We start from the raw sequence: 12,473 nt of genomic DNA on the forward strand, positions 1-12,473 counted from the left end.
TCCCCTGGAGAGACACAAACAAATCCTCTTCCCCATAATATTGTCTTTCCTGTGTTCCAGCTTTTTGTATGTGCATCCCTCCACCGTGTATCTTGTCCAGCCTTTTTATTTTCCTTTGTCAGCAGCCATTGCTCCACCCAAACCAGTTTGGCAGTTAGCCAAACAAGAGGAACAGGAGCCGGACGCTCAACAATGGCCGCTCCTAAAAATGACACCCCAGTCCGGTCCGATCTGTTTGCTGTTGTAATTCTAAAGGTTCTGATTGGCCATTTTTATCTTTTCCTAGTCCTTTTCCCGGGCAATGTCCCATATTTCTCATCATTTGTCTACTATTACTACTATATTGATCCATAGGAATAAATATTTCAGCATCCCATTGTTGCAGTTAAGTCTCTACCCTATAAATTGACAGGAATAGGTGTAATGATAGGCTGAAATGTCCCTTCCTGACCATCCGGTCCTTGACATGGTAAAATCAAGGAACTCTGAAAAACTCTGAGGCAGCGCCTACTCCAACAATACCAATGGATGCCTTTTGCTTAGGCCAGTGCTGGGACCATTGATTTATAGCAATAATAGAGACATCAGCTCCAGTATCTACTAGTCCTTCAAAATCTTTTCCCTGAATAGTAACTGTGCAAATAGGTCTTTTGTCAGACACTTGATTAACCCAATGCACAGCTTTTCCTGCTGGATTAGTATTACCAAAGGCTCCTGTTCTTTTCACTGTGCTGCTTCCTAGTTTTATGTAAGGTAACGGCAACAACTGAGCAATTCTTTCTCCTGGGGAGGCAGAACACGGAGTCAAGGAATTAATAACTAATTGAATCTTTCCAGTATAACCAAAGTCAATTATTCCCATTTGTACAGTAACATCTTTTAAATTTAGACTAGACCTTCCAAGTGATAGACCCACTGTTCCTGAGGGTAAGGGTCCCCTAACTGCCACAGGGACCTTCTTTGGTGGCTCCCCAGGAAGTGTGAACTAAAAGATGAGTTACATAGATGCTTACAAAACACAACTGGACATTTTCCATTATTTTCGGATAAACCAAAATAAATTTTAAAGTTTCATTTGCAGATTTCAAAGCTGAAAATGCTCTCAGCAAATTCTTAGACCTTAAGAAAGTGCCGTAGATCTTAAGTATATATTGTCCATTGTTTATAAAATCACTTGCCTTTTTGATCTAAAAATTTGAATTCTTGAATTTAATAGGTTTTTATTCTGGAAAAGTTCTTTGGCATTCAAGTAAAATCAGTACTTTCAGAGTAGTGACCTGCATCACACTGGAGTGACTGCTTTAATTTCTAAATCATCAATTAGTGTAACCCAGGGATACTGATGGCCTTATTGTCCCCTGGAGAGACACAAACAAATCCTCTTCCCCATAATATTGTCTTTCCTGTGTTCCAGCTTTTTGTATGTGCATCCCTCCACCGTGTATCTTGGAAAATACATAATTTAATCTTGTCATTATAGCGTGTGGAAATCAGGCCTTTGTGGGGGCAACATCTGACCCCATTTCTTTTTACCACAATGGTTCCTGCTACAATGTCATAGGCTGTTCGATTATGTTGAAAAAAACAGCAGTGTGATGAAAGCAGAGAAAAAAGAAGCAATCAAAAAATTTTTGATCATAGCTCGTATAGTGGACGTTGTAATGCTGACATGTGAGAAAGGAATCACTGAAACCCGACTTAGTGCAATAAGCACTGATGTATCTATCACATGTCACAACTTGAAGCCCCACCAGGAACTTCCCTGGGGTAGCTCCAACTGCTCCCCAAATGCAAATTATCTCATAAAAACAAACTAATAATCTGTGTATAAGAGACACAACCATAATTTTCTGCAAGTTTTCCATTGACATCTTCATCTGTTTTTTCCATTATATAATGCATAGCAAACTTAAGAGATATCCTTCATCCCACTGAGGCGCATAATGCTTAAGACAATGGTTGCTTTTACAAAAAAAGAATAAAGAAATCCACCATCTCTGCCATAAATCTGTGGGTCAAGGATGGAATAACATATTCTCTGCCTGCCTGTTGCGCGGTCTCACTTGGGCTTCGCAAGGGGGCTGCACATCCTACCTTCGTCACTGGAGTGGCTCGGACCTACGCCTGCACCTGAGGAGCCTGGGGTCTCAGGCCGGCAACTGGAGCAGGAGTGCTGATGCCAGCAGCCGTCCCGGGGTCAGACCCCGAGGCCCGAGGGACTGCAGCGCCGCCCGAAGGGAAACTCTGGGAGGACCGTTGGAGGCTGCAATAGGCGGGGAAGGCAGCCAGGCTGCTGCGCCAAGTGAGTTAGCCGCAGCAGGACTGCCACAGCCACTTGTGCATTTGCTGGGAGTGCTCGTGGGCGCTCAGCTGCGCCGGTCTCTCCCACGGCGCGGCGGCTTTGGGCCCTTGGCTGCTCCGCCTGCTCCTGCAGCCCGGCACTGGACCTGGAGGCTGCCTCCCTGCGCCTCCCGAGCTCGCGGGGCCGCTCCGACGTGTCAGCAGCAGCGGCTGAGAGAGGCCTGCGGCCTTGGGCCAGCCTGGGGGCTGCCGCGGGGCCATGGGATGGCCGCGGCAGAAGGTCCCGCAGCGAAGGGACGGGCTCCTGGTCCCCTCTGCCCTCCCCGCGCCCGGGAGGGTGGCCTTGGGCCCCCTCTCCCCCAACCATCGTCACCCCAGCAGCACCCCCCCGCGGCACCTGTGACTGCTCCATCTTTATATGCCCTTTTAAAAATCTCTTCCAATTCTCACCCATTCATGCAACTCTATAGTACCCTGTTTCGGGAACAATGGGCAAAATTGCTTTACCATACTAAAAAAGTGATAGCAAACTCTTGAGTACTTTTACGCCCCCACTTCATAACAAATGCTTTAAAAAACTTAAATAAGCAGAATGTCTGCTTTCACTTTGTCTCATTGTTACCCTGGTTCTTCCAAGCACTCAGCTTTCCCGCAGAGGTTCTTTTAGACGTCCTCAGGTGTCCTTTGACAATGTATCCTCTGCTTTCACACACTCTGATGTTCTTTCACCGGGGTCTTTGTCGTCCCATGTTGGGTGCCACGAACGTTTGGGGTGATCAGACCCAACACCAGGTTGTGGGGGCGATGAAGTCCCCCAGAGTCAGAGTAATGAGAAAAAGACAGTTTGACAGAGAAAGTGGGACCAGGGGGCCATCGCGAGTGTGGAGGCTTCGAAGGCCCCAGCTCTGGGAGCCCATGCTATTTATTGGTGCTCAAAGAGGTGGTGAGGATGTGGGGGTTGAAAGGAAACAGTGTATCAAGTGAATGAGAAACATATGGCTTCTTGAGATAATGGGAGTGCTAGAAGCAAGGAGCCAGCAAGTCTAGCAGACATGCAAGCCCTGCCTCAGCTTCTCTCCCAACACACAGCTTTTCTCCCAACACCATGAGGGATCTGCTCCCATGATCCAAACACCTCTCACCAGGCCACACATCCAGCATTGGGGGTTATAGCTCAACAGGAGATTTGGGCAGGGACAAATATCCAAACTATGTCTATAGACAAATTGATTCTACTTTATTCTTCTTCAAAATTGTCTTAGCTATTATACTTCCTTTGGCTTTCCATATAATGCTAGAATAAACCTGCCTATATCTTCAAAAACATCTTGCTAAGATTTTGATAGCAATTGCATTAAATCTATATACCAATTTGAGGAAGATTGACGTCTTTACTATGTTGAGTCTTTCAATTTATGAACATGGTATGTGTCTCTATTTGGATGCTTTTTAGATTTCTTTCATCAGTCTTTTGTAGCTTTCAGCATATAAATCTCTTACATGTTTTGTTAGATTTAGACCTAACAATTTTTTTGGAGTGATTATAAACAGTATTGTATTTTTAATTTCTTTCTTTCTTTTTTTTTTTTTTATTTTTGAGAAGGACTCTTGTTGCCCAGGCTGGAGTGCAGTGGTGTGATCTTGGCTCACTGCAACCTCTGCCTCCTGGGTTCACGTGATTCTCCTGCCTCAGCCTCCTGAGTAGCTGGGATTACAGGCACTCGCCACCATGCCCAGCTAATTTTTTTTTTTTTAAGACTGTCTCGCTCTGTCACTCAGGTTGGATTGCAATGGTGTGATCTTGGCTCACTGCAGCCTCCACCTCCCGGGTTCAAGCGATTCTCCTGCCTTAGCCTCCCAAGTAGCTGGGATTATAGGCACCTGCCACCACACATGGCTAATTTTTGTATTTTTAGTAGAGACAGGGTTTCATGATGTTGGCCGCCAGGGATTTTAATGGGAATTTAGACCCAAGCTGGCTCAATGTCCAAGACTTTTCCTCCACTACTGGGCAGTTGGATGTGAAGAGCCCATGGCAACTATGTGAGAGAGGCTTTCTTGGTGCTGGTGACAACTGGTATCTGGTCCAGCCAGTGGAGAATAGGCTCAGAATCTGCTTTCCTCCCTGGTGAAAGGAGGCTTCCCCAGCTTGGCAGAGACTAAGTCAAAGGATAAATTTCTTCTGTTTTGGGGGGAAACAACCAGCTCATTATTTGGGAGTTTGAAGAAGACTTCTCTCCCTGACAATGTTCAAGGATCTTACCCTACCCGCTGGAGGAGACTCAAAATGCCACCAGCTTTGGAACTTTGCTTCCTGCTGATGGAAACCTCACAAAGGAGACCTCATATTTTGCAGGGTAGAATTAGTGAGTTCCATAGTTTCTTTTTAAAAAGTTTAGAAACCATTTCCCCCTCCTTACTCTAAGTGGATGATAAGAAAAATGGTGGTGGAGGGGGATATGAGTTGAAGGGAATACAAAATAAAAACATTACCTGGTTTCAATCAAATAGTCATTTCCAGCACATAATTTTATTTCCTTCCATTTTTAACAGAATTTTTGATTTCATATCTTACAGATTATTTATTTATTTTTTTTTTTGGAGACAGAGTCTTGCTCTGTCACCCAGGCTGTAGTGCAGTGGCACGATCTTGGCTCACTGCAACCTCTGCCTCCCGGGTTCAAGCTATTCTACTGCCTCAACCTCCCAAGTAGCTGGGATTACAGATGCCCATCACCATGCCTGGCTAATTTTTGTATTTTTAGTAGAGACAAGGTTTTACCATGTTGGCCAGGCTGCTCTCGAACCCCTGACCTAAGGTGATCCACCCACCTCAGCCTCCCAAAGTGCTGGGATTACAGGTGCGAGCCAGCAATTACTGTTTCAAAACTATTATTAATAGTAGCAATACTGATTTATTTTTTCCAGCTTTCTTGAGGTATGATTGGCAAATAAAAATTATATACATTTAAAGTGTATGAGGCCATGCAAGGTGGCTCACGCCTGTAATCCCAGCACTTTGGGAAGCTGAGGTGGGTGGATCAACTGAGGTCAGGAGTTTGAGACCAACCTGGCCAACATGGTGAAATCCCATCTCTACTAAAAATACAAAAATTAGCCCGGTGTGGTGGCATGCACTTGTAATCCCAGCTACTCAGGAGGCTGAGGAAGTAGAATCCCTTGAACCTGGGAGGTGGAGGTTGCAGTGAGCTGAGATTGCACCACTGCACTCCAGCCTGGGAGACAGAGTAAGACTCCACCTCAGAAAAAATGAATAAATAAAAAAAGTGTATGTTTTGTTATACACATGCATTGTGAAATAATTATTACAATCAAGCTGACATATCCTCCATCACCTCACATAGTTACGTGTGTTAGTGTGTGTGTGTGAACACCTGAGATCTAATCTCTAAACAAATTTCAAGTATAAGATACATTATTATTAACCATAGTCACCATGCTATATATTAGCTTTCCAGAATTTATTCATCTTGTAATGGAAAGTTTTACCTTTTGACTAACATCTCCCATCTTCTCCTACCCCCATCCCTGGTAACCACCATTCTCATCTCTTTGCTGAGTTCAACTTTTTTAAAATGCCAGTTATAAGTGAGAATGTGCACACACAAAAAAAATGTGCTTTTATGTGCCTAGCTTATTTCACCTGGATAATGTCCTTCCAGTTTCATCCATGTTGTCTCAAATGGTAAGGTTTTCTCCTTTTTTCAAAGGCTGAATAATATTCCTCTGGGTGTGTGTGTCGTGTGTGGGTATCACGTTTTCTTTATCCAACCATCTGTTGATAGACACCTAGGTTATTTCCATGTCTTGGCTACTTTTTTTTTTTTTTTGAGATGGAGTCTAGCACTGTCGCCCTGGCTGGAGTGCAATGGTGAGATTTCGACTCACTGCAACCTCCGCTTCCACACCTGGCTAATTTTTGTATTTTTAGTAGAGATGGGGTTTCACTATGTTGGCCAGGATGGTCTCGAACTCCTAACCTCAAGTGATCTGCCCGCCCAGACCTCCCAAAGTGCTGGGATTACAGGCATGAGCCACCACACTTGACCTTCCCTCTTTTTCCATACTTTAAAAACTTAAAAGATGCAGTCAAAGCAAATCATGCCTAATTTAATCAATTTCCATAGGTAACGATTACTACAACCACCGTCACTTAGACCACTTCTACTTTCTTGTTTAGCTCTTTGTCATTTCATGGATGATTTTCTTTTGTAGTCATATTTTTTCACTTAACATAAAAGGTATTTGTCACACTGCCATAAAGACCTCAGCAGTTTCATATATTGCATCAAATGGAGGCACCGCAATTTTCCTACTCATTCCCACAGGTTTCTAACATTTTGACCAGCTCGATTCTGATTTTTTGCTATTAAGCATCCCTAATAAATATTTGTGTCTGATTAGAGTTACTTCTTTGTTTATTTTCCTAGAGATTGAACTCCTGATATTCGAAACTCTTTTCCAAAGGATGATCTCAAACCCCACCTCTATATTTAACACTCAAGGCTGCTCACTTCACCCTGGCCTGTCTGGAAACTTTCTTTTTTGTTTCTGTTTCTGCTATTTTGATTGTGGCATTTTATGTTCATTTACTGCCTAATGAGATCAACAAATGTTCCTGGTATTTGTCATCAAGTTGTTGATGTTGTAGTTGCTCTTGTTATATGAGAGCAATATTGGTCAGGAGACATGTTGGCAGGGCTGGGGCAGTGGTGAGGGGCTAGAAGTGGGAGATGGTTAGTGCCAACGCCGGGAAACTGGAGCACTGCAGGCAGTTTGCAACCTCACAGATTCATCACTTTACTTTTTCTGGTTAGGACTGTGATCGTATCCTTCCAACGGCAAATTGAAGGTTGAACCTGGAGCTATGTTCACGTAACATTGCCATAAAACTTGTACCTTGGGCTGGTTTGAAATAACTCTGACTTCTCACATTCTCCTGTGTCAGGCTTGAGTGATTCTCTTTGCCAAAATTTATTTGTTCTGTGATTCACACCCAGCAGAAGTCATGAGGTAGGGCTGGATCGTGCTGTCCCAAGGGTGTTGGCAGAGCTACCTGTTTAGTTGGTGGTTAGTTCTTCTCTTCCCAGGTGCCCCAGACTTCACCAAGCTTTCCTTCTTGCTAAGCAGAGTTGCCCAGGCGTCTTCAGCTGCCTTTAGAATGGTTTAGAATGAACATGCCTCTTGGTCCTATAGTCCAGGACCCAGAAGCCATGATGGAGAAGAGTTAGGCATGGGGTTGCTATATCTCCTCTTTAGTGCTCTCATCCTATTTTTCACTAATCAGGGCCTCAAATGGCTTAACATACAATTTGTGCACCCCTCCTCCATTCAATTTCTTCGACACTCATGTGCCAGGCCCTCTTTCCAGGTCTCAAGGAATTCAGGCCTCAATTTTTCTGGAATGTTCTGATTTCAAATATGCTGCCTCCAAATAATATTTCCTCAGGTACCTTTGTGCAGAGAATGGTAGGTCCTAATGTTCGTGTTCCCAGCCAGTGACATTGACTATGGTGTGCTGAGCCCTCTGCAGGCTTCAGGCTGAGCTGCTGACATGCACCACCTCATGTAATTCTTTTTTCTTTTTTAAGAGATGGAGTCTCGCTCTGTCGCCCAAGCTGGAGTGCAGTGGTGTGATCTCGGCTCACTGCAGCCTCCGCCTCCTGGGTTCCAGCGATTCTCTTGCCTCAGCCTCCTGGGTAGCTGGGATTACAGGCACATGCCACCACGCCTGGCTAACTTTTGTATTTTTAGTAAAGACAGGGTTTTGTCATGTTGGCCAGGCTGGTCTCGAACTCCTGACCTCAGGTGATCCGCCCGCCTTGGCCTCCCAGAGTGCTGGGATTACAGGCATGAGCCACCGCACCCGGCCTCACGTAATTCTTATTTCAACCCCATGAGGAAGTCATTATTGACCCCACTTTGTAGGCAAGGAAACAGGCTCAGAGAAGAGGAATGACTCAACCAAGATTGTACAATTGTTAGCAAAAGAAATCAGGACTTGAACCCAGATCTAGATGATTGCAAAGCCTTAACCACAAGGTTTTGCTGGCTAAATACAGGGGGAGATAAAAGATCCCAGACCCTCTGATCTTCTGGTTTAGATTCATTCAATAGACACCTGCTAAGCACCCCTCTGCTGAGCACCCCTCTATCCTAGGCACTGGGGACACACAGAAACAGAACCAATAGAACATATAGATGTAGACAGAGATCTACATCTATATCTGTATGTTTGTATATATGGAGTGGGGGAGAGAGAGAATTCAAGGAATTGGCTCAGCTCACATGATTGTAGAGGCTGGCAAATCCAAAATCTGTTAAGTAGGCCAGCAGGCTGGAGACCAGGGAAGAGCTGATATTGCAGCTCAAGCCAACAGGCGTAGAACTCCAACTCCCTCTTCCTTGCGGGGGTGTCAGTCTTTTTTCTCTGGAGGCTTTCAGCCAATTGGACGAGGCCCACCACAAACGAAAGTCATCTGCTTTACTAGAAATCTATTGATTTAAATGTGAATCTCAACCAAAACACACCTTCACAGCGACATCCAGACTGGTGTTTGACCAAACATCTGGGAGCTGGTGGTCTGGCCAAGTTGACACAAAAAAATTAACCAGTACCAAACACATAGTTTAAGGCAGAGTTCCTAATCCTATGGGGTCATTTAGCCTTTTGAACATTTAAAGGAAGCAGTCAACATGCCCTCTGCTTTCCTCTTTTTGCATGTGGGGAAAATGAGGCTCAGGTAGAAGCTGTAACTTGCCTTAAGCTACAGGCAAATGGATGCAGAACAGAGGCAGGGGCTTCCTCTTCTGACTCCAGTTAGCGTTCTTCATCTTCTGGGAGGTTCTTAGTTTGGGCTCCCCCAGAAGGCAATTCTGAGACAAAGATTTGTGTGCAATTGGCTTATTGGGAGGTGCAGGATACACAGGTAGAGAGTGGGAAAATGAGTCAGGGAAGGAAAGAAGTGAATAAAGGGTCTGTTAATGAGCTGATTACCACCTGTGGGTAACTGAAGATCACCCCGCCTGAGGAGTGCTAGAAGTAGGGTGAAGCCCATGCCTCAGAGTTAGCCCAAGGAGCAAGGAAGCTGGGGCATTTATACTCCCACTCCCTTCTGCAATTGGCTGAGGGCTGCTCCAGGTAGTATTAGTTCCCTGGCACTTTGGTCAGCAGGCTCCAGTGGTCAGAGAAGGCCTCAGGTAAACAGTGCAGGTGCTGGCACTTAAAGTCCGGGTCTCTTTGAGCTGAAGGAGGGGTTGTAGGAGGAGTGGGTGGGCACACATGGCATCTTCTACAGTCTGGGGGAGGGTTAACACTCCTTCTGGCAGCAGAAGACAGCTGGGAACACACTCTCCTGAAAGACACACATGGAATTTTCTGTGTACAGTTGGACGGATTTATGGACCCATGGACCCCACCTGGGGACCCAAGTTTAAGATTCTTGACTTGAATCTTCCTCTGGCGACTGGTCCTTCCTCTTTTCTCCACGCCCATGCACCTGCGCTCCCCAGGAAATAGGCAAGACTTCATTGACACAGCTGCCATCCACCCACATGTGCCCAGGGACTTTTCCAGGAGGCGGCTCAGTGATGGCATCCTGGTGTGGTCCCCCACTGTGCAACACCCTGCTCTTCCCCAAGCTTCCAGCAGCTGGCCCCCTGCCAGCCCACCCCCAGTACCCCGACCGTGGGTTACTCAGTCCTCTGCAATCTGCCCGCTGGAGGCCAGACCTCCTCTTTGTCCCGTCAGTGTGAACAGTGTGGAGTAACTGGATTAATTCACATACATACGCATTCATGATTGCCTTTGTATCTGTGTGCAGCTTCTAAAATTGCAAAATATACATCTGGAGGAGTGTGTAAACATATGTGCATTTATAGGATAATACTAAACTGAGTACCAAGTAAACACCACCAAGGTTAAGAAACAGAAAGTCTTCAGTATCCTTTTTTTTTTTTTTTTTTGAGACGGAGTCTTGCTCTGTCATCCAGGCTGGAGTGCAGTGGCGCAATCTCGGCTCACTGCAAGCTCCGCCTCCTGGGTTCACGCCATTCTCCTGCCTCAGCCTCCCGAGTAGCTGGGACTACAGGCGCCTGCCACCACACCTGGCTATTTTTTTTTTGTATTTTTTAGTAGAGACAGGGTTTCACCATGTTAGCCAGGATGGTCTCTATCTCCTGACCTCATGATCCGCCTGCCTCAGCCTCCCAAAATGCTGGGATTACAGGAGTGAGCCACCTTTGGGGACATCTCCCTGACTACATCCCCCCGCCCCCAGAACTAACAGTTACACTGACTTTCATGACCATCATTCCCTTGCATTTATGGTTTGTACTTTATTGTTGTTTTTGTTGTTTTAGAGACAGGGTCTTTCTCTGTCGCCCAGGCTGGAGGGCAGTAGTAGTGCAATCACAGCTCACTGCAGCCTTGCACTCCTGGACTCATCCTCCCAACTCAGCCTCTTGAGTAGCTGGGACTACAGGCACACACCATCATGACTGCTAATTTATTTTATTTTATTCTTTGTAGAGATAGGTTCCCACTATGTTGCCCACACTGGCCTCAAACTCCTGCTTCAAGTGATCCTCCCGCGTTGGCCTCCCAAAGTGCTGACATTATGGGTCAAGTGCATTGGTTACTGTTTAGTTTTGCCTGTTTTTGTCTTTATGTGAATGAAAGCACACTTTATTCCTTTGTGACTTGCTTCTTTCACTCAACATGGTGTTTGTGAAATTCATCCATGTTGATGTATGTTGGAGGCCGAAGGAGTGAGGGTCATGATCAACTCAGTATACCACTGGAGGCCATATGAGTAAACAGCAAGCTGTGCTCATGAAAGCAGAATGTTGGCAAACTGACAAACTGTGTCTGCCACCCAGAAGGACTGCCAAGGGCAGTCGCGACCCAGGCTCAAGTGTTTCTTGTTATAAGGTGTAATTGAAGCCTGTTAGTAATAATGTGAACCTGTGATCAATTAAGCAGCTGCCCAATCGTTGCCTCCTCCTCCCTGCTCTTTCTACCCAGCGAATGAGAAGGGCTGTGGAAGCTCAGGGGCTGCCTTGCTCACTAGAAGCAGGGAGCTCTCTTCTTCCTGCCTGGTTCCTCTTCCTTTATAATAGTTTCTTTTGTCTTAAGTTTTCATTTCTACGTTCATCCCTTCATTCAGTCTCGTAATGATGGTCTCAAGCAGTAACAGTAGTAATTGCTACAGTGATGGTCTCAGGTAGTAGCAGTGGCTGTCAGCCACAGATGTGTGAGTCATAAATTGTTCATCTTTATCACTCTCTAATATTCCGTTGTATGAATAGACCACAATTTAGTTATTTGTTCTACTGGTGATGGGCACTGTTTCTAGTTTTTGGATAACATGACCAATGTTGCTATGGATATTCATGTCTCCTGAGGCAGAACAAGGGTTTCTCTATAAATATTACCTAGGAGTCGAATTTCTCGCATTGGGTGTAGGCATTTTCAACTTCAATGAGTAGCACAAACTGTTTTTCAGGGCTGGTACCAATTTCATTCCCATCAGCAGTTGTGAGGGGTCTGGCTCCTCCACATCCTTGCTACCAGTTCTATTTTGTATATTTATTTTTTCCTAAGTGGTGAGCATGTAATAGTGTGCCACTGAGGTTTTAATTTGAATTTCCCTCATAACTAATTAGGTTGAATACCTTTTCTGTTGGATTGTTTATCTTCTTTTTCTCATGTTTATTGAATGATTGGAGCATTGTTTGTACATCTTAGATACTGGTTCACAAAGAACAAAATGATAAAAAGGAAAGAATGATAAATTTAACTATTTTAATATATTATTAATGCATGTAATATAATTAATAAAAGTAAGAGCTTCTGGTTTTTGAAAGAGTAGAAATAACTCTGGTTAACAGAGTAGAAATATAAACCACAAACTAGGAGAAAATGTATTTGTTACACATGCAAATGATGACTGATGAGTATATAGGATTAATAAACAACTGCTATCATTCAATAATAAAATGTCTTGCCCTCTCTTTTGTGTAATTGGTCTATTTGTCTCTGCATAAGTTCCATATTGTCTTAATTACTGTGGCTTTATAATAAGTCTTGATATCTGGTAGAGCAAGTTCTCTTATCTTTTCATCTTCAAGAGTGACTTAGGTATTCTTGG

The 12,473-nt window shown here is 44.6% G+C and overlaps 1 pseudogene; it reads right to left on the reverse strand.

Moving 5' to 3' along the window:
- LOC105552731 overlaps positions 1–2,668 on the reverse strand; it is a 4,744-nt pseudogene extending 2,076 nt beyond the window's left edge.
- Positions 2,669–12,473: the final 9,805 nt, after the last annotated feature.

The sequence above is a fragment of the Mandrillus leucophaeus genome, unplaced genomic scaffold (assembly GCF_000951045.1).
Source record: "Mandrillus leucophaeus isolate KB7577 unplaced genomic scaffold, Mleu.le_1.0 Scaffold571, whole genome shotgun sequence".
Taxonomy (NCBI): Eukaryota; Metazoa; Chordata; class Mammalia; order Primates; family Cercopithecidae; genus Mandrillus; species Mandrillus leucophaeus.